At 44.9% G+C, this 24,841-nt stretch overlaps 1 protein-coding gene across 3 annotated transcripts in view; it reads right to left on the minus strand.

Annotated features, from left to right (window-relative positions):
• The window catches only part of LOC100009905 (chromatin target of PRMT1 protein-like), a 40,756-nt gene extending 16,199 nt beyond the window's left edge, over positions 1-24,557 (minus strand). Inside the window, exons 1-2 of one of the 3 annotated variants that reach the window (XM_056809758.1) lie at positions 24,310-24,557; positions 14,188-14,242 (exon numbers count right to left, since the gene is read on the minus strand). The gene's annotated coding sequence lies outside the window, so the exon portion shown is untranslated. Of the gene's footprint in view, positions 1-14,187; positions 14,243-22,139; positions 22,944-24,309 lie in introns of those variants that run through there. The other 2 variants (XM_056809759.1, XM_056809760.1) reach the window with 2 other exon arrangements.
• Between the last annotated feature and the right edge of the window lie 284 nt (positions 24,558-24,841).

The raw sequence follows: 24,841 nt of genomic DNA on the forward strand, positions 1-24,841 counted from the left end.
GAAGATGGGCTTGGAGAGGAGCCAGAAGAACAATCAAGAGACTGTCACAATGGTCCAAGTGAGTTAGATGAGCCTGAATATCAACAGTTATAATAATGATGATGATGACAATGATGATGTAGTATTTTAAGACTTGCAAAGTACTTTGCATGTGTTAGTTCATTTGATCCCTACATCCTCCCTATGAGTTAGGTGCTATTATCATCCTTATTTTATAGATTAGTAAACTGAGGCAGACAAAAATGAAGTAACTTTCCCACAGTCACATAGTTCATAAGTACTAGAAGCAGGAGTTGAACTCAGATCTTCTTCGTTCTGTATCCTACACTTTATCCACTTTGCCACCAAGCTGTCTGTTCTCTTACAAAGACTTTTTCTTTTCGACATGATTCCAAGGCCATAGATTTACCTCATGGGTTGACTTCTCTCTTTGAAGCATTTTTGATTCATTGATATAATGGAATATTCATGTGCTCTAAGAAATGATGGATGTGAAGGATTCAGAGAAACTTGAAAAGACTTAGATGAATGGATGCAAAGTTAAGTAAGGAAAACCAGGCAAACAATATGCCCAATTATTAAAACACTGCAAATAGAAAAAAGCAGTAACCAAAAGAAACCTAATGCTTCCTAATTATAAGTACTAATGCTTCCTAATTATAAGTACTAATGCTTCCTAATTATAAGTACTAATGCTTCCTAATTATAAGTACTAAGCCTGGCCCTAAAGTCGTGATGAGAAAAATGAACCTTCCCCCATTCGGCAGAGAGGTAGGGGACTCTGGGTGTGAAATACTATAAGTACTGTCAGGCTCAGTTTGAGGAATGGTTCTCTGGGTGGGGAGGCGGGAGAAATATGTTTGGAGGTAAAGGAGATATAAAAGCTAGACTTCAATAAATGAACATAATATTTATATTATATATAAAATAAATGTAAAATTAAAAATGATACCCATGAAGATAAATAATAGACTAAGCAATCCCATATTATTATGTTTCTAATTCTGGAAAGCAGGGGATGAATAGATGCAGACTTTTTTTTTTCTTTTTTCAATTAAAGAATAATGTAGCATAGAATCTTTCTGTTTGGGACCATCGTTGAGTTGGGCACTCAAGCAGGAGTTTTAAGTCATGGGAATCTGAGTGGCTCCAAGAACGTAGCTGAATAGACATGCTGTTGTCACTAAAAGTCATGCATGCCCCATGCCCTGGGAGCTGAGCTGAAATAAAAAGAATCTGAAGAAAGATTTAGAGGAATTTGGAACTGTGAAGGAGGTCAGAGATTGGATTTTTAGAGGAGATATTTAGAAGTCAAAAGAGAAAGAGAAGAACTTGAGCCAAAAGAGATTGAGGGAAAGTAGAAGGAAGATGAAAAGTAGGAGAAGCAGAAAACAATTTTGCAGCCAACTTTGTCCTCTAAAATAATGTTATCACTTACTGCTTAGATTACCTTGGGCAAGTCGCTTCCCCCATTCAGGCTTTAGTTTCCTCATCTATAAAATGGCCTGTGCTCTAAGTAACCCATGAATGGGCCTCATGGGAAGTCTTTGAGCAGAAGCTAGATGATACTTTTGGGGAACGCAACAGAGGAGGTTCGTCTAGACGGCCTTCTATGGCCCTTTCTAGCTCACAAATCTGTGATCTATGATCCTGCCTTTAATCCCAAACTTGGAAAGCATAGCTAGTAGACTGAATTTTTCCTTGACATACTGGATATATTGGAACCTGAAATTGGCAGAGGAAAATCGTATTTCTCAGTCATGGATGTCCCCCCGTGTGTGTGTATTTTCCTTTGCTAGCTGGTGTTTCAAAATGCTTTCTCAGCACATGGTGGCATCTTTCAAAGAAGCAGAAGTACCACTGGTGGAAAGAGGATGGAGCTAGAAATCAATATTGTAAGTCCAGGTTCGACTGCTGAGCCCCGGCACATAGTCCTGAGAAAGAACGTCTAGGTCTCGCTGTTTGAGGAAACATCCATCCTAGAGGGCCAGGAGGCTCTCAAGGAGGAAATATGGAATATATCAGCAGAAACCATTCTAGTGAAGAGAAAAAGGAAAAGCTGATAAAGGAGACAGATGTGGACCCACAGGGAGCTCTCTGCCAAAGTGATAGTTTATAGAAACATGAATAAAAGGTGGAAGCATCAAAGGACAAATACAAAAGAAAGAGTAATGAAATAGTTTTGTAGTTCAGTGAGCTAAAATACAGAATGCACTAATGATGAGTCATGAGTCCGCCACTTACTAACTGTGTGGGACCATAGTCTATCTAATTAATCTCTCTAGGCCTCTTGTTTTCTCATCTGTAAAACGAGAGGGCTGGATTGGATGGCCTTCTAAGGTCCTTTCCACCTCTAAGTTTATTTTCCCATGATCCTACAGGCATATGGCCTGAGTACCTTTGCAGAATAGTATAAAGGATAATGGCAAGGGTAGCCTTCTTCCCTCTTCCACCATCCTTTTCTTTTTAACTACGTTGGGCACAAGAGAGGAGTGAAAGAAATGATAGGACCTCTGCTTACAGCGGAGGGGATGATGATAGTAATGGATGGTACTGAAAAGGTATCAGTTTCCTTCTGTTTTCTCTTCCAGAAAGGATTGCACAAAAATAGCTAGCACAGATCTGAGAGGAGGAAGTCAGTTCATATGTGGCAGCCCTCAATAAGTTTAAGCCACTAGGGTCTGAGAAATTCCATCCTCGGGTGATTGCTGCACTGCTGCGGGTCTTTGAAGGGCTGCAGAGAAAAGGGGAAGTGGTGGCAGAAGAGGGGAAGGACAAATATTGTTTCAGCACCCAATAAAGAAACAAGAGTTGTGCCTAGTGACTCTAGATCAGAGAACTTGACTATTGTTCCTGGAAAAATTCTAGCACCCATCATGAAAGGAATGCTTTATGAGCACTTTGAAAGCGTACAACCCTTGTGAGCTAGAGTGCATCTAGAAGCAAGCAAGCAGCCTGGAGAATGTGTCCTATGGCAGTCATTTGAAAGATGTGGGCATGGTTAGCCTTGAGAAAAGCGGGCCTTCAAGGACCTGAAGGATTGTCACATGGAAGGAGGGTTCTATTTGTCCTTCATCGCCCCAAAGAACAATGGAGGAAAGGTACAGAGAGACAGAGACAAATTTTGGCCTGACCTCTTATCAGTGAGAACTTCATAAAGTGGGATGGGTCATCTGGAGAGATTAATGGGTTCCCATCCATTAGACACATTCAAGGAGAGGCTGCATAACACTTGCCAGGCGTGCCGTAGAGGGAGTTGGGGTCAGATAGGGTTTGGACTATCTGACGTCCGAGGGCCCTGCCAATTTGGAGATTCTCTGATTCCTCATTTCCCTTGGTCCCATGTGGTAGTACCCTCCCTTATCTATGGAACACTAAACATTGGCATAGATGATTCCTCCCCTCCCAATTGACTATTCCTTTGTTTCTACTTGGCATCTCCTGAAGACCCCCATTGCTTGATTCTCCATCAACCGGAAGTGACCTATAGTATTCTGCTTGGTACCTCTCCCAAAGAGCATCCCTTCTTCTAAGGAAAAAGGAAACAAAAACTACTAAATGATAGCCACCATGCAAATGCCAGGAGACTTTGAAAGGGAGGCTACCACACCAACCTCCTTGGAGCCTTAGCCATAGTCATTCATGGTGGAAGGAACATGTGGACTCCCGTCAGACTTCCTGTCCTTCTGGCCTGCTCACACTTGGGATCAGCTCTTTTATTTGTTTCTACCATTAGAAAGCCTTGGGAATCAAGGATCCCTGGTCTTTGCCAGCGATGAGGCAACTTGGTCCACTCCAGGACTAGAGAGCCGAGTTCTTTTGCCAGGGTCTGTGGGTACAGGAAACCCTTGTGAGGTTGTAGGGTCTGCTCTAGGAGAAGCCACTTTGGGGGGTTGCTATGGTTAGGTTGCCAGTCTGGCCTTTCATCTTAAGGTCTCCTAGGGCCAATGCCATTGATGGCACCATCATGAAGCTCGCTCAGTCTGGAAAAGAAGGTACACGCCCAGGTGCAAATGGGAAAGGGGCCACTTACAAAAACACAAGGTGAGGAAGTGAAAATTGGCACGGAAAAAACTGTCCTGAGCTGTAAGGGGCAGAGGCTGGTGAGGGCAGCCTTTCAGCCACCTGAGGAGGACTTTGGCTGGCTTACTGGCCAGGTGCTGGGCCTCTTGGGCCAAGGGGAGATTGTAGGGCTGGAGAGAAGGATTTTCAAACTTCTTCCTACCCTTTCAGAAGGGAGAGTGAAAACATGGGCGGCTTCATTTCAGTGATCATTGTGTCAAAACAAGCCTTGCAAAGTGCCCTGGGTTTGTTTTGTTGTGTTTTTTCCTCCGAAGCTCCAACTGTAGCTTGTTTGGTTCCTTGGACCTAACAGAAACCCACAGAGCAGCGGGCTGGCAGGCTTCAGGGGCTGGCACAGGGCAGTGTTCAAAGCACCTTGGGGAGAAATGGAAGCAGCCCCGAAGAAACATGTCAAAAGGCTGCCAGAAAACTTTGGGGAAAGTATGTTCTCTTTTTTGGTGTTTTCTTCCCTCTCCCTGCCTCAAAAATGTATAAATAATATACGTCGGAACCCAACCCTGTGTACCATTGATTCTCTTCTTCCTACCCTGACTCCTCTGAAAGAAATCTCATTTATATGAGCACGTACTTCTCCACTCTGTTACCTCCTAGATCAATGGCATTCGCTCTTCTTTCTGAGCCTGCCTTGCCTTCTTTCTCCATCTCACCTTGATCTGTGCAGTTCAGTTTCTGTCTTTTCTTCCACATGAAATTTCTTTGACAAACTACCAAAAAACAAGTCCACAAACAACACACACACACACACACACACACACACACACACACACACACACACACACACACACACACACACACCCTTTCCTTTTGCCCATGTCAAGAGTGTGTGTTTAATTCCATTTGATTGTTTGCACCCCCAGACCATCTATTGTCCTTCCTTTGGTTTGCACAGGTTCTTGATCTCCCACTTTTCTCAAGGGAATTTCTAGACTTTAGGGGCGCTCTCTTTTCATGCCACTTACAACCTAGCTAGGCTGTCTCTTTAGCTTTGACTTGATCTCCCTCCTGAACTTTTCCTACACATTTTGCTTTTTCTTTTTGTATCCCCAGTGCTTAGTACAGTGTCTAGCATATAGTAAAGGCTAGACAAATTTTCTTTCTTTCTTTCTTTCTTTCTTTCTTTCTTTCTTTCTTTCTTTCTTTCTTTCTTTCTTTCTTTCTTTCTTTCTTTCTTTCTTTCTTTCTTTCTTTCTTTCTTTCTTTCTTTCTTTCTTTCTTTCTTTCTTTCTTTCTTTCTTTCTCTCTTTCTTTCTCTCTTTCTTTCTTTCTTTCCTTCTCTCTTTCTCTCTCTCTTTCTCTCTCTCTTTCTCTCTTTCTCTCCTTCTCTCCTTCTCTCCTTCTCTCTTTCTCTCCTTCTTTCTTTCTTTCTTTCTTTCTTTCTTTCTTTCTTTCTTTCTTTCTTTCTTTCTTTCTTTCTTTCTTTCTTTCTTTCTTTCTTTCTTTCTTTCTTTCTTTCTTTCTTTCTTTCTTTCTTTCTTTCTTTCTTTCTTCTTTTTCTTTCTTTTATTCATTCATTCTTTCATCATCTTCAATTTTTCCCTAATAAAGATTCTGAGAAACTTGAGAAAGGAAAGGATGTGAATCATGGAACCATGGAAAAATAGTCTAAATTCATTAATTCAATAAACATTTTCAATCCAAAGTTGGCAATCTGTCCTATTCTCCAAGTTTCCTTTCATAGACTTTCCTAGTGAAGGGGAAAAAACTATCATCATAAAGAGAAGATGGGCAGGACGGACCTCAGACAAGTATTGAAGAAAAGGAGCTGAGAGTCATAACTGACCACAAGTTTAATAGGAATTAGCAATGCCATTTGAAAGAAATTTCAGCGTGATTGTGTGATGCTCTAAAAGGACAGACTCCAAGAGCAGAAAAGGTTCCTCCTCTTTAGAGAAGTGAGTCTCATCTTAAGTTTTAGATACAAAAATCCAGATTTATGTAACACAGAGTTAGTGAATGGTCACGTTACAAAGGATGAAAAAAACCCTTCTGATAAATCCTCAGCATATTGGATACATGGTGACACATTGGGGGTTTTATTGGCCTCAGGAACCCTTGGACACCTTCTACCAAAGCTGTGGAGCAAGTGTGGGTTACCAGCTATGATCTGCATTTGAGGAGGAAGGCCTCTGACAACATCCCAGAGCCTCATTAAGATGCCTGAGGTATGGGAAGAGAAAAAGGTCCTGGCACCGATCTTATTTAGTGGGCTCCCTAAATGCATTTAAAATTGAATTTAGTTTATGAACATGTGAGTCACATACACATTTCCAGGAATCCTTAGAGTAGATTGACTTAAAAGACCTGGGTTAAAATCTGGCCTCTGAAACAGACTAGTTGTGTGACCTTGGACAAGTCATTTACCCGCTTTCTGCCTCAGTTTCCTCATCTGTCAAATGGGGATAGAAATAATAGTTGCCTCCCAAGGTGGTTGTGAGAATCAAATGAGCAATGTCTATCAAAGTGTTTTGAAAATCTTAAAGTATCACTATGGAAATGTGAGTTATTATTGCATAAAGCAAAGCACACTTGCTATTGGCTGCCATTTTACAGTACATGGTGTACGGTGGCTTCCTAGCCTCAAGAAAGTTATGGAAAAAGGAGGCTGGGGCAGTTACCCCCAAAGACCAGAGAGATTCTAGGATGAAAAGGGAAGACAATGGCCTTCCTCAGGCTGCGTGAGGGAGAGGGCCGAGAGGGTGTCATTCCATGGGTATGGAAAACTCCCAAATAAGAGAGCTCCCTCCGCAAATCCAGGCTAGCACCTTCTCCTAACATAAAGCCTTATAGTTGCTTGGAGACACGGAGAGCTTCAGTACCTTTCCCAGGGTCATACCGTTGTCAGTCACTAAACACTTATTAAGTGCCACTTGTGTGCCAGGTGCTTGGCTAAGGCAGCACTTGAACCCAGGTCTTTGTGACTTTGAGACTCTTTCTCCCTCTCCTCCACTCTTCCTTGCCATGAGCCTATGTGGGGAAGACAAAAGAAAGCCCTTCACAGTATTTATGTCCTAGGGCCCAGCAAGCTTTCTGGGACCGTAGCCAATAGGATGAGCCCAAACAATTGAAGCAAGGGGCTTTGGGAAAGTTGGCCTTGGGGGAACCAGAGACATGTGAGGACCGGGGAAGGCTCACATCTCCTCACCCCAAGAGTGCTCAGAGCAGGGCGATTGGCCTGTCTGAGACCTGTAGGCCTCGCCCAGTTCGTGTCTTTAGGCCACTTATATATAGGGATTCCATTTTATTCCTTTTTTAACTCTTACCTTAGTTCCAAGATAGAAGAGTGAGTGATAAGGGCTAGGCAATTAAAGTTAAGTGACTCACCCAGGGTCACACAGCTAGGAGGTGAACCCAGGTCCTCTCTACTGCTGGCCTGATACTCTATTCACTGAACTACTTAGCTACTCAACTCTCCCTCTCTGTCTCTCTTTGTCTATCTCTTGTCTCTCCTCTGTCTGTCTCTGTCTCTCTCTCTCACTCCTCTTTTTGTCTCTATCTGTCTCAGTCTCTCTCCCTCTCTTTGTCTCTGTCTGTCTATCTCTTTCTGTCTGTCTCTCATTCTGTCTCTCTGTCTCTGTCTCTCTCTCTTGGTCTCTCTCCCCCCCCCCATCTCTTTCTCTGTCTCTCTCTTCATCTCTCTCTCTCTGGGTCTCTCTGTCTCTCTCTGTCCCTCTGTCTGCCTCTTTCTCTCTGCTTCTCTGTCTCTTCTTTTCCCTCTCTCCCTCTCTCTGTCTCTCTCTTTTTCTTCCCTCTCTCTGTCTCTCTGTCTGTTTTTTGTCTCTCCTCTGTCTGTCTCTGTCTCTCTCCCTCTCTCTCCCCATCTCTCTGTCTCTCTGACTCCCTCTCTTTCTTCCCTCTCCCTCTCTGTCTTTCCTCCCTCCTCTCTGTCTCTCTCTTTCTCCATCTCTGTCTCTCCCTCTGTCTCTGTCTGTCTGTCTTTCTCTCTGTGTCTCTCTCTGTATCTGTATCTGTGTATCTGTCTCTGTCTCTCTCACTGTGTCTCTCTGTCTGTCTGTCTATTTCTCTGTCACTCTCTCTTTCTCCATCTCTGTCTCTCCCTCTGTCTCTGTCTCTCTCTGTCACTCTCTCTCTGTCTCAGTCTCTTTGTGTCTCCATGTCTCTTTGTCTTTCTGTCTCTCTCTGTGTCTTTCTCTTTCTCTGTTTCTGTGTGTGTGTCGCTCTGTCTATGTCTCTCTCTCTGTACGTTTCTCTCTGTCTCTGTTTGTCTCTCTCTCTGTCTATCTCTGTCTCTCTTTCTCTGTTTCTCTGTCTCTGTGTTTCTCTCTGTCTTTCTCTGTCTCTGTCTCTCTCTCTGTCTCTCTCTTTCTGTCTGTCTCTCTTTTTCCCTGTGTCTCTGTGTCTCTCTGTCTCTGTCTCTCTGTCTCTGTCTCTCTCTCTGTCTTTTTCTGTCTCTCTCTCTCTTTCCCTCTGTGTCTCTCATTCTTTCTCTGTCTCTTTCTCTCTGTCTCTCTCTTTCCTTCTCTGTGTGTGTCTCTTTCTCTCTGTCTCTCTGTCTTTCTGTCTCTCTCTGTCTCTGTGTCTCTCTGGGTCTCTCTCTCTGTGTCTCTGTTTCTCTCTCTGTCTCTCTATCTCTGTCTCTCTGTCTTTCTCTGTCTCTCTCTCTCTTTCCCTCTGTGACTCTCATTCTTTCTCTGTCTCTTTCTCTCTGTGACTCTCTCTATGTCTCTGTCTCTCTGTGTGTCTCTCTCTTTCTCCTGTCTCTCTCTTTCTCTCTGTCTCTCTCTGTCTCTCTCTTTCCCTCTCTGTGTGTGTCTCTCTCTGGCTCTCTGTCTCTCTCTATGTCTCTGTCCCTCTCTGTGTGTCTCTCTCTTTCTCTCTGTCTCTCTGTGTCTCTGTTTCTCTCTCTGTGTCTCTGTCTCTCTCTCTGTCTCTCTCTTTCTCTCTGTTTCTCTGTCTCTGTGTTTCTGTTTCTGTCTCTCTCTGTCTTTCTCTGTGACTCTCTGTCTCTGTCTCTGTCTGTGTGTCTCTCTCTGTCGCTCTCTTTCTCTCTGTCTCTCTCTTTCTCTCTGTATCTCTGTGTCTCTCTGTCTTTCTGTCTCTCTCTATGTCTCTCTCTTTCCCTCTCTGTGTGTGTGTCTCTTTCTCTCTGTCTCTCTGTCTTTCTGTCTCTCTTTGTCTCTGTCTCTGTGTCTCTCTCTATGTCTCTGTCTCTGTGTGTGTCTCTCTCTTTCTCTCTGTCTCTCTATCTTTCTGTCTCTCTCTGTGTCTCTGTTTCTCTCTCTGTCTCTGTCTCTGTCTGTCTCTCTGTCTCTGCTGTTTCTCTGTCTCTAGGTCTCTGTGTTTCTCTCTCTGTCTTTCTCTATCTCTGTCTCTCTGTCTCTGTCTTTCTCTGTGACTCTATGTCTCTGTCTCTCTCTGGTTGTCTGTCTCTGTGACTCTCTCTATGTCTCTGTCTCTCTCTCTGTGTCTCTCTCTCCCCCGTCTCTCTGTCTGTCTGTCTGACTGTCTCTCTCCCTCTTTCTCTGTCTCTCTCTCTGTCTCTCTCCCTCTCTCTCTCTCTTCTCTCTCTCTTTCCCCTCTGTCTCTGTCTGTTTCTCTCCCTCTCTCTTTCTCTCTCCCCCTCTCTGTCTGTCTGTCTCTCTTTCTCTCCCCTTTTCTCTCTGTCTCTGTCTGTCTCTGTCTGTCTTTCCCTCTCTCTCTGTCTCTCTGTGTCTCTCTCTCCTTCCCTCCTTCCCTCCCTCCCTCCCTATCTCTCTCTCTCTCTCTCTCTCTCTCTGTCTCTCTCTTTCCCTCTCTCTCTACCTCTCCTTCTCTCCCTCCCTCTGCCTCTTTCTCTCTGTCTGTCTCTGTCTGTCTCTGTCTGTCTGTCTGTCTCTCTCTCTCTCTCTCTTCCCTCCACCTCTCTGACTAAGTGGTGTAGCTTGACATGTACTTGTGCTTGTGGGCCCTCAGCCTGAGGGCCACTTGGTGGAAATGGCCTCAAGTAGGGAAAGGGCCTACGTCCACGCTACAGAGCTTGAGGTTCTGAACAATCTTGGCATGCTGGGTTAGAGAGTCAGTTTGGGTGGGGAAGGCCCTGCCAGTTGGTCACCCTACATCGGGGAGTGCCTGAGGAACATTTCAACATCTGGGCTGCTTCTGCAGGCCTCAGACCACCCTTCCCTTGTCTTCTTTGAAAAACATTTTCATTTGAATATATTCGCACTGATATCTTTCGTTTTTACATTGCCTCCATTTCCCCTATATTCCTCTGCACTTTCCCAGTTGTCCTTTGTAACAAAGAAATTTTCAAAAAAGGAAAACATAGAAAATAAATGGACAAAAGCAATTCAGAGGGGAGAACGTGTCTGGCTGCCATTGAAGCATTCCCTTTAAGGTGAAAAGCCTTGCCCTGGGTAGTGGCTCCATCCCTGCTAATACGTCCAATTGGTCTGCATGAACTCTGTAGTTGCATTTACCTACCCATAAGCACTCTCCATCTCCTGAGTAGAATGGCAGCTCTTTGAGGGCAGCCTGCGCCTTGCTTTTGGCTTCCTTTGTCCGGTGCATACTGGGACCTAAAGGAGACTCGTTAAACTGAACTGAAGGGAGGCGGTGAAGGGGAGGCAGGACCAGGTCCACAGACATGCTGACAGTTCGGCTGGAATGTGAACATGAGAAGGGAATCTGTGTGGGATGTGAGAGGATGCTGGCCAGAGCAGTGTGGCAGCCAAGGATGAAAGGCCTCAAGTAGGCCAGTGAGGTGGAGGAGACCCCTAAATCATACATCTGTGCATGGTGCCTTCTGGGTATGCCTCCTCAGGCCACCCTGCCTGCCTGCTGCACCTATTAGATGTGGGTTCCCTGAGGCAGGGCCTGCTGCATCTTTGGAATCCCGCTCCAAGCCTCCTGCCGAAGCTGTCCCTCTCCCTATCTCATCTGTCTGTGTCATCTTACTGTGTTTTGCATTTGTTTGAAAGCTCTTTAATGTGTTTGTCAAATGAACACATATGTTGATTGATAAATAATAAATAAGGAACATTTGGCAGCCACAGCATCCCAGGCTCAGAAAAAAAGTAGTGAGCACTACCAGGATGGCCTATGAGGACGTTTACCTTGGCTCGCCCTTGCCTAAGCACGGTTTTCTTGGGCTGCCTTGTCAGAGCCCCAGCCGCCCCTGCCATCACTGTGCCAGAGCACCAGCCATATCGTGGCAACCAAAGGATCTCAATCTTTCCTATTTTCTCAAGGATAAAATGCCAGCTGAGATGGCTCTCAGCCATCATCCCCGTAGCTGTTGCCTGAACACAGTACCTGACATTGGCGAGCCATTTTCCTCACCTTGGCCAAAGTTGTCAAGAATGCCCTCACTCCAATTTGGAATCATGGCCAAAGCTCTGTAAAACTGTGCATACCCTTTGATCCTGTAATCCTGCCATGGAGTCTGTGTCCCAGAGAGATTCAAAGAGAGAGAAAAGACCTCATTGTACAAAAATATTTCTAGCTGCTCTATCTGTGGTGGCAAAGAATTGGCAATGGAGGCGACATCCATCCATTGGGGAATGGCTGAACACATTGTGGCCCACGCCAGTGATGGAATACTATTGTGCTGGAAGGCGTGATGAGCAGGAGGATTTTAGAAAGAGCTGGAAAGATCACATGACCCGGTGCAGTGCGAAACAAGCTGAACTGGGAGAGCACCGTACACAGTAACGGCAATATTGTGAGATGATCGACGATGAAAACCTGGCTACCCTCAGCAGGGATGATCCTGCAAGACATGATGGGCAATGCTATGCACCTCCAGAGGGAGAAATATCACTTTCTTTCGCTGGTTTAGGAGCTTATGGGTGCCACCAGCTTGGGTAGAGCAGGCTGATGTCTTCGAATGGCATGCTGACTCCTTCTCCATGTGAGATTGCCCTGCTCCCCTCAATGGCAACAAACTGTTCTGGCGATCGAATGATATATGCTCTTCTGTTGGGCAACTTTCGACTCCTTTCACACAACGAAGGGCCAGCCACCCTCTCCATAGTGTTACGTCCACCACCGTCCCCTTATTCAGACTTGGAATTAGGTTTGCTAAAGGTGAAGATCTGTTGTATTTAAATAGACATCGAGCAATTTAGGCCACAAATGTAACACTTAAAAGGCATTCGGTCCAGACAGAAAACACCTGTCCATGCTGTGAATCCAGATGGGGAAGCCGCAATCTGGAGAGGGAGCTAGCTGTGCCCCACAATAAGGATAAACAAGACCAATTATCTTAGAAGCCAAGCCTTTTGAAATAAATTGTCTGAGGAATCGACCTTTGAAAGGATCAAAGCCCAGCGTGGGTTGCTTCAAGATGTTCTCTCCTGGCCACTGCAGCCTCTCTTCTCCGTTTCCCCCTTTTCTGTGCTGGCCTAAAGGTGACGTCTTTAACATGGAAACCGTGTTCCACACTCCCAAAGTGAATTTCTTTTTAACACTGATACCCAGATTGAGCTAAACTTCTTCAAAAGCCAACCTGAAACGGAGCCGTAAAGAAAGTACGAGGACTATGAGGAGCAGATAGATGGCTCTAAGCAGGCCCACAGGAGGTGCCCATGTTGGCCTCCAAGGTCCATCTGCAGATCCCTGGGGGTCTAGGCAGGGGCCTGGGCGGTGCCTACTTGCTTTTATGCCAGTAGGAACTTAGGTAGGATGGCTCAGCGGGCATGTATCTAAGGAACAGGAAGAGCAGAGATTGCAGAGAAAATCTGGGGTATACTCCTGGAGCCTGTGACTCTGTGCCTGCTCCCTTGGAATGTCCCAGGCTCCCTGCTACATCTTCTCTCTGGGAAATCCTGAAAGGGGTCAGCTTTTCACCCTCCCTGACACGTTGCAGCTTCTTCAAAGCTCAGATGCCACATCGAACAGGAGACACTTCCTGTCTGTTTTTAGCCCTTCCTCCCTCTTCGAATGACTATTTCTTTACTTCTAGGCTTGACATCCCCTTCTGTCCTTGGAGAACATAAGTTCCCTGAAGACAAGACCATTTGCTTTTTGTCTGGTTGTCTCTAGGATTTAAGATGCTGCCTGGTACCTGGCAGGCACTTAATAAAAATGTAAATAAATATAGATTTATTTTCATTTTTATTATATGTCTATTCTTATATGATCTATTATTATATGGTATAAATTAATAAATATATATCTATAGAAATTTTATTCATATTGATATGTGTAAATATAATATAAAATATTATATATATGAAATAAATGCTTTCAATTGGATTGTGTCAGAAGGACCATTTAAAACAATGAAAATACCCCAGCTAGAATGTGCCAGGTGTCAGGAGGCTCACTGGAATTCCTTTTTTTAAACTCTTACCTTCCATCTTGGAATCAATACTGTGTATCACTTCCAAGGCAGAAGAGTGGTAAGGGCTAGGCAATGGGGGTCAAGTGACTTGCCCAGGGTCACACAGCTGGGAAATGTCTGAGGTCAGATTTGAAGCCAGGACCTCCCATCTCTAGACCTGGCTCTCCATCCACTGAGCCACCCAGCTGCCCCCTGGAATTTCTGTTTTAAAGGACATCAAATCTGGGTCTCTTTGTGGATTGTGCCCTAGCCTCTTAGTCCCCTCTTTGTCTTTTAGAGGATCAGGGAAGTAAATTGGGGACGATAGAATCGGAGAGTTGGGGAAGCTAAATGTTTTTGGAGAAAAAGATTGGTCTATTTAAGAACTGCTCCCAGGAAAGGCTTTATTACCTTACATTTGTAAGGTATTTAGCTTGGCAAAGCACTTTCCTATCTATTATCTCATTTTATTCCCACGAGATTCTATTTATCATAAAAAGGTATTTACATATTTACCATTCTTCTCCACTACCAAAGCAACAACATTTCCATGAACGTTATGGTATCAACTTCCTAGAAACTCAGACTTTTTGCTTTGCTTTGCTTTTCCGCATTTCTTCTCCCTCTTTTAACTGTCCTTTTTCTTCTCATCAGGGCCCCTAGTGTCTGAGGCTGTGCTTCCCAGAGAGGCCAGAAATATTGCTTCCTCTTCCAGGGAAAGGACAACTGGGCAGCCAGCCTTATAGGGGAGATGGGATGACAGCCCTTGGAAAATGTTTGAGCGCCGTAAAATTATGACGGACATGATTGTATGGACCCTGAGGCCCCTTTCTGCTACTTACTGCTTGTGTGACCTTCAGGAAATCTGTTCCTCTCCTTGGGTCTCAGTTTCCTCCTCTGTAAAATGAATGGGTTGGCCATTAGAAGGATGAAGGGAGAATTACACCCTAACTGCCTTGGAATTATGGGAAATTGTAACCCTTTGTATATGGGTATAGAAGATGTTTTGCTACCTAATTCCCTTTCTGTTTATTACGTTGTTTCACATGTTCATTAAATGGCTTTTGCTACTGGATCAATATATCTCTTATACAGCCTAGGGAGGAAGGGTATGCCTGCATTGGATGGGGCCTCGGGCGATGAGTTGAATCACTGATGACTAATGAACCTGCCAGGAGCAAGGGATGCTCCAGTAAGAAATCACCATCCTCTCTCTCTGGCCCCTAATCCTTCTATATGTGCCCTTCTGTTTGGTACAAGGGCACATATGCAAACTGAGGCCCACGGATGGTCCTGAGTGGCCTGGATTTCCCTAAGTTAGCAATGCAAACTAGACTCAAATAATACCTCAGGTGCAGAGAGATTCACTCCCACAAAGGTCTGAATCAGACAATTGGAGCACGGATGAGCTAGTGTGTAGTTTAAGCACAGTCTTTCTGGGCCTTGGTTTCCTCCTCTGTCGCATGAGAAGGCTGAACTATGTGACCTCTGAGTTCCTTCCAGCTCTCCAATTCTGATCCTAGAATTCGATGTTTTTGAAGGCTCCCTATAGCTCAAAAGCCTATCAGCGCACTGTCTAGGCTCCCTGGTTTCCCTGATCTTTGCTTTGAGCTTATCCAGTGTCCAGAGTGGCTAAAATTCCTGCTTCCTGCCCTTCTCCTGAGGGATGCTGTCTCTCCTAGCTCAGATCTCCAATTTGACTCTTACCAGTGATTTGTCTTATAAAATATTGCACGTGTTACCTCTGGTTGTCCTTCTTGTATTTCCTGTAGCCTCTTAAAGGTATTTTCAGTGTCGTCTCCATCCTCAAATCCATCAGCTTTTGTATTCTATCTCCAGTTCCCCCTTGCAATATGCCTTTGCTCAATGCTCCTTTGGTTTACCGTTTTAGGTCCTTAGCTACGTCTTACACTTGACCACCGTTTCCATGAGTTTACCTTTCTGCTTGTTTCCCTGGCCTACCTCTTTCCCTCTGAGCTGTTGACATAGACAGGTGGCACTTGAAGCCTGCACCCTAATCATTATTGCCTTGCTTTCTTTATGTTGAAACACAAGAGCATGCAACTGTGACCCAATCTTGCACTGATCAAGCCCTAGCCTCCTTCCTCAGTTGGTAGATAACGATGGGAACTCCTGCTTGGTGGAGTTTGCCCTGTTGTTCCATAGTTTGTGAGAGAGGCCCCCATTGGTGGTCCCACATTTCCCACTGGTCAGATCAAGCCGTAGCTAAGGAAAGAAAATTAGGCCCAGGAAGAATTCACCATCTTGTCTAATTACAGTTTCTAACTCCCATGCTTCTGCCTTGGCTTCCTTTGGTTTTATTGTCCAGTTTCCCCTTAGAGCTTCTCTCTCTCCCCAGTATATGCCATGAATACTCCCTGACCCAGCCTTCTCTTTTACATATTCAAGACTGCCATGTCTTGGTTTCCCATCTTTGAGACTCTGCACATTGATACACGTTGTTCCTTGCTCTAGTCTTTGCGATTGAAGCGTATGTACTCTTAAAAAGTCTTTGCACAGCTATTTCATGGCCATGAACAAGAATTATTCCCCATTCTTAAAGGTACTCTCCAGTTTTCCCAGTGTGTTCCTGCTTCTTCTACTCTTCCCAGCCAAGTTTAGACCCAGTTCATTTTACAGCTTAAAGTCACACCAAGATGGGCAGATCCCCAGTGACCGGTATGTAAATTTGGATAGATCCAGTGAGGATTTCGTCTACATTTTTCATCTACCCTATTTTTCAAGCCTGACTGATTAAACTGATGTCTTTTGAGTAACTATACTTTTCACTGAAATAATAATGTAGGCCTCCACACACTTGAAATGATGCCGTGAGTTTAGCCAGGACCTTCACTGTGGCAGAATGCACCCCATTCGGGTGCAAGCACTTAGTAAGCACGTAGTACTATTTGCCAGATGCTCTGCTTCCCTCTGGTGATACAGAGCCAACCAAACAAAGCAATCCCTGTCCTCAAGGAGATTACGTTCTACTGTTAGGGGCAGTATGGTATAATGAATAAAAGAGCTGGAGGAGCAAGTATCTAGAACTAGAAAGGCTCTTTGAAATCACTTCATGCAACCCTTTTAATTTTACAGAAGAGGGAGCGGAGGTTCAAAGAAGTTAAATAACTTTTCTGAGGTCACACGGACAATAAGTAACAAAATCTGTGCCCTGGCATCTGTACTCAGGTCATCCAACTCTACATTCGGTGCTCTTTCCGTGGGACCACATTTAATGCTGCTCTCCCACACTTCTTATCTGGGCAACCTTGGGCAAATCATTAAGTCTCTCTGAGGCCTAATTTCTTCCTCTGCAAGGTAGAGATAATCATATTTGGGAAGGGGGTTCGGTTAGGATCCAGTAAAATGTAAACTCCTTGAAGGCAAGCAAGGATCATTTCATTTGGGTCTTTGGATCTCTAGTATCTTGGACAGTGCTTGGCATAAAAAAGAGAGAGAGAGAGAGAAAGAGAGAGAGAGAGAGAGAGAGAGAGAGAGAGAGAGAGAGAGAGAGAGAGAGAGAGAGAGAGAGAGAGAGAGTGGGAGAGCGCTTGTGGGCAAAGTGCCGTGCCAGTCTTAAAGCTCTTTAGAAAGAGAAGTTATAGTTATTGTTGTTGCTCATGGGCAGCCTCACCTTTCTCTCTCCACCCACCCTTTGAGGGTAGATGTCAAGCTGGCATGTGCCATCCTCATGTTTCTGAGGCTTAGCTGGTACTCTATTCCTTTGTGTGGTTTTCCAGAGAAACTCAGTTTCTCGAGTCCAGAGCTTTTTCTTGAACCAAACACAAGAAATTGTTTTGAGGCCTCCCTCCTTTGGCACTTTCTGTAATTTCTCTGAAGTTTACCAGTTGGCTTCTTCCTGCCCCTTTCTACCCCACCGTCGTGCCTTATGCTGCCTGCCCTCTACCATTCTGGCAGCTTTATAGCAGGATTCCTGAAAAGCTCCTGGAATCAGTGCTTGGTCATGTAGGTGGCCTCTAGTTTCTAATAGCCTCCTTCTCTTCTTTTAAATAGCTTTGCCTCAGTGTGCTGAGCGGTTAACTTTTACCCTGTATGCCGCTGAAGGGCTCCTTGAAAGGCCATCCTAGACTCTCAGAAAAGTCAAGAGCGAGGAGGTCAGCAGACCCCAGAATGCTTTGCCTCTTCAGCAATTTGGTCTTGTGGCTCCGTATCTGCTTGGAGATCACTCAAGTCTCCCTTCTTTGACTGGCACCCTCACCACAAGCCGTCTCCATTCTCTGCCCTCTGGACCTTTTATTGGACTTGAAACAGCTCAGACAAACTCATTCATTAGCATCAGCTTCTCTGTTGGCTCCTTTCTTAAGGCCACTGATGGGCTTTCTCTTCTCTAGAGATAGTATCTTTATTCCTGCTCTTTCCTCCTGACCCTGACTGTGTCTGTTTAGAGACACTCCTTTCATTGGCTTTGGGAGTTTTGCTCCTCTACCACACTTGGGACACCATTTGTGGGCTTTTTTCCCTGTCTATTGTTTCTATTAATTGCTTCTGCACATGAGAATAACCCCTTTTGCCTTTGGCTTTCCTTCTTCCCCTGATAGCATTCTTAAACATATCTTGCCAGTAGCCAGGCTTCCCTCCCTGGCCTCAGAGACTTACCTCATCTTTTACCTTTCTTTCCCTTTGAACAGGCCTATGTTTTTCCCCTTTCTTTGGGGTCTGGAGACTCTGACCTTTATTTATTACTATGGCATACCTCACCCCATTCAACTCCAAGCTATATCTTCCCAGGGATAAATACATCATGATGGGGGACAGCCAATGGGCCCAAGACCTTCCCTTAGGCAGTGGTGTCTTCCACATTCCATCTCACAACTTCTTGTCTCTTTTATGCAGAAATTCTATCATATCAATTGACCCTCCACCCCTCCACCCACCCTTTTTTTCAGAAGCTTATTCCTTAGTGTCCTGTTTTCTATATTGGTTTGAATCCGCACCCCATACCATTCCTCTGGGAAGTGAGAGAGAAGGCTATCCACAAGTAATTCCTCTCGTGACTGCAAACTTCCCCATGCTGGCGAGACAGCTAGTAGCCCATTCACGCCCCCCCTGGCCTGTGCCACTTTTGCCCAACAAGCTGGGGGCCTCCTTTCCTCTCATGGTTACCAGTGGAGTTTGCCCTTGCTTCTGCCACATGATTATCCCATCTTTCTTTCCTGTCAAATAGTTCCTCTGATGTTATCCCTTGTGCCACTGCTTCTGCACAGTTTCTCATTTGTAATGTTCTGCCGCCTGTCTGTGCCCACCATGTGCCCTTCCATTGCCCTTTGAGCGATTCTCTGCACCAGGCCTTTGGAGAGCCATGCTGTTCCATGACTTGTAGCACACAATAAATCAAGAATGTTGTTAAAAAGATGGGCCTTCGTTTGAGGGAGAAGCTTGCGGTCATTGGGAGAACTATACAGTTTCCCAAAGGCAATCCAGCTTTCCCTCCTCCTCCTGTTCAGTTCCAGGCTCAGTTTCCTGTCCGTTTGCCCGGAGAGGCAGAGACTCACAAATTGGAGTTTTTGCTCTCCTTCATTCATTGTCCTCCAAAATTGCCCACATACATCTTCCAAGCCAGAGGCCAGAGCAAGGTCACCTGTGCGCACCAACCCCCAAATCCACTCTGTTTCTTTGAGCCAAAAGACCAGCAGGAAGAGGCCCAACCAAAACTGCTTGCAGAGCAATCAATTTCCCTCTCTGTCTTATTCTTATTTTTGGAATTCTCTTCTCTGAGCCCTACGGGGAGCATCTCAAACCTTCCAGGTTTTCCTGCTGCTTTTGAAATGGCATATTTCTGCTCTGAATTCTGCTTCACTCATGTTTGGGGCTCTTGTCTTTGAAGGCCAGCTTTAGACCTCTCCCATTTCCTCCCCTGCTTGGTGTTATCACTTGGCTCACTTTGGCTTCCCTTCCCCTGTTATAGGAGTAAGCAGTCCTGCTCTAATGCTTCCCATTCCTTTGACCATGGACAAGTTCCTTAGCTTCTCTGGGCCTCAGTCTCTTACTCTGGAAAGTAAGAGGGTTGGACCAGCTCCCAGCTCTCCCATCATCTACCTCATCCCTGACGGCCTCCAGTGTTTTTTGGAATGTAGATTGTGCCTGTACTGATCCCATTATCCTTCTCTGAGGTCTTTTTCAATGCTTCTACAGATGCTCTCTCCAAGTTCTCTTCCTCAAAGGTGGACCTCGGGGACCGCCATTCCCTCCTCTGAGACAGCTGTACCCCACTTTCTTTTCTTTTCTTGTCCAGATGGCTGTTTCCAGTGGAATTCTAGCCTCTGTTTTCTTGCTATGCCCCTTGCTCTTTTCACTTATTTCCTTAGTCTTTCCTCTACTTCCCCTCCTCTCTGCCTCTGTCTCTCTCCTCCAGCCCCACTCTTGTGGAAGGCTTTAAATCTGCCCCTTATTTCTCCTAACCCCTCTGGGTTTGGGGCTTTCTCAAGCAGGGAGATGCTTTCTTTTCTATTTCAGTCTGGGCCCATGCAGCTGGGCTCTCTGGCTCTGCCTCACCTTTATCAATGCACTCTCTCCTAGCCTCAGTTTCCCCTGGTTGGACATCCCTCAAACACTGCAACACATCTTTGGGTGTCTCCAGACCAGAGATGGGCCTTCCTTGACCCTAAATGAAAACCACCTGGAAGCCAGGCAGCCTCCTGGTCTCCTTGTTTCTCCACTATCTGGGCCTCATTCCTACACTCTGTTATTATTTCTTTCTGGATTCCCTATTTTTTCCTGGAGAGAATGAGCAGAATCCTTTTTCCTGGCTTGCTAAGTCAGGCCACAGGGAAGTTCTTGTGGCAGCCCTGGCCCCTTTCCTCCTCATACATCCTTCAACAGAAATCTGTTTTCTCTGCGGATCTTCGAATTACACCAGACTCTATGTTTACAGGGATTTGGATTGGTGTTTCCTGGGTTCATTCGAACTGTAGTAGAGTCTCCAGCACGTGATTTCTGGGGAGGGGCGCGCACCCTTTGGGAAGGGCGTCCTCACAGTGGCTTTTTCCAGGAGGGATCCCTCCACTAAAGGTAAACAGCTTTGGGTGTTGTCTCTTTTTGCCCCTGTCTTTTGCTGTGCTTACAGAGCTAAACGCTAGAGACAGACACAGAGAAAAATAAAACCAGTCCCTACCCTCCAGGAACTTACAGCCTAGCACGTAAATAAACAGAGAACCCGGGGATAAATAGGCCTTTCCACAAGATGCATGTTCTGGCATTTTCAAAAGGCCTGGCAATCTGTAATGAGCATGGATGGGCCACGTGACTAAGAAAAAGCCAGGGAGCCTTCTCTCATCCTCTTTTCTGCCTCCATTCATCTGCCCTTCCCCAGTTCTTCAGCTTTTCCGGTTTGCTACTGCTGCTTCTCTTGCTGTTCTCCTCTCTCCACATGGCTTGGCATGGCCTGTGCCCACGCTGTGTTCTTGCCCGTCCCTCTATCTTGGGTTGCTTGCTTCATTGCTTCAATGTCTCCTATTGCCGTGTACACCACCTACTGATACCAGTGAAGCATGTTTGACCCTTTCAACCATCCTCAGAGCTAAGAGTGGTGGCCATTATCTTTCCTGACTAATAGATGGGAAAACTGAGACCCCAAGAAGTTAAATAATTGTCCTGCAAGGCTCGGATGAGAACCCAGGTCTTTAGTGTTCAGCCATGCACTCTTTCTACTAGACAATGAAAACTGGGACCTCCAAGTACCCCATTTAACCTTTCTATGGCTGGCTATCAGAGATATCACTCTAAGGTGGGGGATGTGTTTGCACTTTTGTCCCAGGGTGCTGGAATTTAGCAGGCACCAACAGGACTTGTACTCCTTACTCAGGTAGAAACAACTGAGCTTGTCGAGAACACACTAGATGGTAACTTCTTCCCCACTGCCCTGTGTAGCTCTTCCCTGGCTCCCGCCATCCTGTACGTTCCCTAGCAGCAGCCTCCCAGGATGCCTTGCTGCCTGAGACATCTACTGGAATCCAGAATATGTTGGCCCAGGTTGCCAGATTGGTCAGTTGTCTATTTCACTAGCTTGGATCATTAGTTAATCTGAGCAGTGACTCTAATATATGATCTGAATTAGATTACCACCACTCCTTTGTTCCATTAAGAAATGCTCTGTGACTTCACCAGAATTGGCCTTTGGGTTCAACACCAACCTGGTTAATGACACGTGTTCACTCAACTTTCTACCACAACCCTTAGACCCTTCTGGCTTTCCTTTTCCATTTGTGCGTTTGATTATGCCTTCCTATCGGAATCAGATTACATTTACAAGAGCTTTATTGAATTGTAGTTTATTGATTTCAGCCCAGTTTTAAGACTGTATCTTGCTCTCCTCATATTTTATGCCTTTCCCACAATGCTCAAGAACACCTGAAAATCTGATTAGCAAGCTCTCTGCTCCATCCTCTAAGTAGCAAATGAAAATATTGACTTATATTGAACTCAGACCTTACCCCAAAGGGGCCTGCTTGACACCTCCATCCAATCTGCTAGTGAACAACTCCATAGAGTCAATTTATTTTAACCAGTTGTATATCTAAACTATCCGTCTTATGGCAATTCTAGCTAATCATTGATCATTTCCTTGGCTGGCCTATACACCCTTCTATTAGAAAAACCCAACTATGTCAAACCAAGGAGTGAAATGTAGCTTGGTATAATTTCTTTCTGACAGCCCTGAGTTACCTCTTGCTCCTCACTTTGTTTTGGGGAGGTCTAAACACACCATCATGAACAACTTTGTACACAATCACACCAACTGTTCCTAGCACCAAACTAGCAGTCGAGGGAAACTTACTGATTGGTTGCTCTCTAGCATCACATATTGCCCACTGGTGTTCACTCCTTTCTTGGTACTTGGAGGATCCACCCGTTGTTATTAGGTACCCACCATAACCTTCTGTTGCCCTTCTTCCTGCACAGCTTAGAGATAGACGTCGATAGATATTCTCACCTACTGTGACCTCATAACTTCTTCCATGGCTTAGCTCTCTCCTGAGTTCCAATCCCTTATCACCAGCTGCTGGATGGAAATCTCTTCCTTATGATCCATCAGTGTCTCAAGCTCAGCCCATCCAAAAGAGAACTCTTTCTCTTTCCCACTGAGTTCTTCCCTCTGTCCAACTACCTTGTTTTTGTCAGAGGCACCACCGTTCAATCAGCCATCTAGGTTTACAACATAGGAGTCATCCTTGACTCTTCCTGCTCTTCTTAGCCCCTGCCCAAATCCCGTCATTGCTACCAAGTCTTAACAATTCCATCTCTTCTTCCATTCATTCCCTTTTCTACTTACACAGCTTCTACCCTAGTTTAGGTGTTTATCTCCAGTCAGGTGGAAAGGCCAAAGTTGTTACCAGGGCAATTTATGAACTGCATGACCCTGTATAAGTCATTTCATCGGTCCTTACCTATAAAAATAACAGGCTTGGTTTCATTGACCTCTAAGTTCCCTTTGAGATATCAGTTAGTGATTGGAACATCGTTTCTGTTTTCTCTTCTTTAGAGTTCTCTGAGAAGTCCCAAGAATCCCTCTAATAGCCCTTCGTGCTTTGAACCATACCATTGTAGGAAGTTAGACTGAGAGAGGACTAGTAGAGTTCATCTCATCCAAACCTCCCATTTTACAGAGGAGGAATTTGAATCTCAGACAGGGAAACAGACTTGCCTAAGGTCACAAAGCTGGGATTTGAGCCCAGGGCTCCAGAACTAGTCCTTTAGGTTATACAGACTTTGATTTGAATCAGAACTGGAATGAAAGAAAGCACTTGCATGCCTTCGGTTCACATTTAAATTCCTCTTCGAAACAATAAGCCTTTGATTCAAAGGCCAGAGTAAAACCTATAACAGTTTTTTTAAACAATCCTGAAAAAGTAGGTAACTGGAGCTGAGAATAAATTATAGGCATTTACTTCTTAAATGGGAAGCCCCGGCTGATGATTAAGGCAGTTGACTTATGGGTCAGGAGTGCTGCAGTGCCCTACCCTGTACATTCTGCCATTGTCATCTTGGAGGTGTCATTAAATGTCAAAGAACATCAGTTTCCTCATCTGTAAAAAAGGAACCAACACTTACCTGGTTAGGCAACATGACTAAAACGATGAGGCCCTATTCCATTTGTGGCCAATTCCTTATTTCAAAACAAATGTAAATTCTAGAAATATTCAACTTTCTAGAGACAGAAGAATTCAGTTTTATGTTAAATAAGATATAGAGAGAAAAACATTTTCCCGAATATGTTGTTAGTTTTGCTGAGCTCTGAAAGTATTTAGAACATTTAACAAAGTGGGAAAATAATAAGATTTTACCAGACTGAGCTCAAACTGTTGCCCAAACCATATTTCTTATTTGAAAAAATAAATTCTTATAATCTGTGCCTGATTCTTACTTGTCTGGCAGATAGCAGCAACCACACGAGCAAGTGTCTGTCTTCTAATGCTGGTTATCTTTTTTTTTCTTTACTTTTAATACATCCAATCAGCCAAATAGATATTTGTCTTTAATTCAACTAATTACAGTGAGATTACTTCTCAATATGAACTACTTAGCAAGCTTAGCTTCTGGATTCTGTCTCCCTCAAGCAAGCAAACTCAATGGTTTCTTTTTGGTTGGTGGTGGCCCCAAGTCCACACCAACAGCTCTTCAGCCCTACCTCTTAATTCCCATTTGGGACCGGCTTCCTTAGAACCAAAAATGACTTGCAGTGGACACTGGAATCCATTTTGCTTCTTTCAGCCTGAGCTGTAACTCAAGAGCCTGGTGCCTGGAATTCATTCTACCTGGGGCAGGACAAGTGGCATCATCTCTTCCTACGCTACTGAAATTTAAAGGGCACTGATGGCACCGGTACACTTTCTGTAGGTTGAAACCACTGAGCTTTGACCCTAGTGAGCAAGCATAGTTCAAACAGGAAACTCCAAGACAGAGCTTCTTCCTCCCCACTGATAGCCTTTGTGGTGGCCCAGCCTTACCTGCTCCTTCCTTTGGTGGTGTCCTTCCAACAGGGGCCTTAGAGGATCCTGGAGTTTCTGTTTCCCACACACAGTTTGGTGTGCCCAGGTCTCTCTGCTGCTCAGGGCCCTGTGGACTGAGGTTAAAGTTCTCTCTCCAAGGCTGCCCCCACCCCCACAGCATTTGCCTTGATAAATTGATTCTAGGGCATCTCTTCTGTTGCCTGCCCAAGGCAGCAGAATTGCTAATGCCAGAACGTGGTGTACTTCAGAGCTTGGGAGGCAAGGCCAACAATGCCTTTTGTGAAGAACAAGAAGTAGACAAAAAGATACAGGACAAGGAGAACCCTTCAAGTGAAACATTTGCTGTGAAATGTTTGCCAGGTACACTTAGGCACTGTTGGGATAGCTGCGAAATGATACAACTGCTGCTGCAAACCATCTGAAATTATCTTGGAAGAGGAGTCGCTCCAAGGAATAGGCCCTCCTCGGATTCAGTGACTCATTCCACTGTTGTTATGGAGGTCAGAGACTGGGAGGAAGGCTCTATAGA

Source organism: Monodelphis domestica, chromosome X (genome assembly GCF_027887165.1).
Source record: "Monodelphis domestica isolate mMonDom1 chromosome X, mMonDom1.pri, whole genome shotgun sequence".
NCBI classification, from domain to species: Eukaryota; Metazoa; Chordata; class Mammalia; order Didelphimorphia; family Didelphidae; genus Monodelphis; species Monodelphis domestica.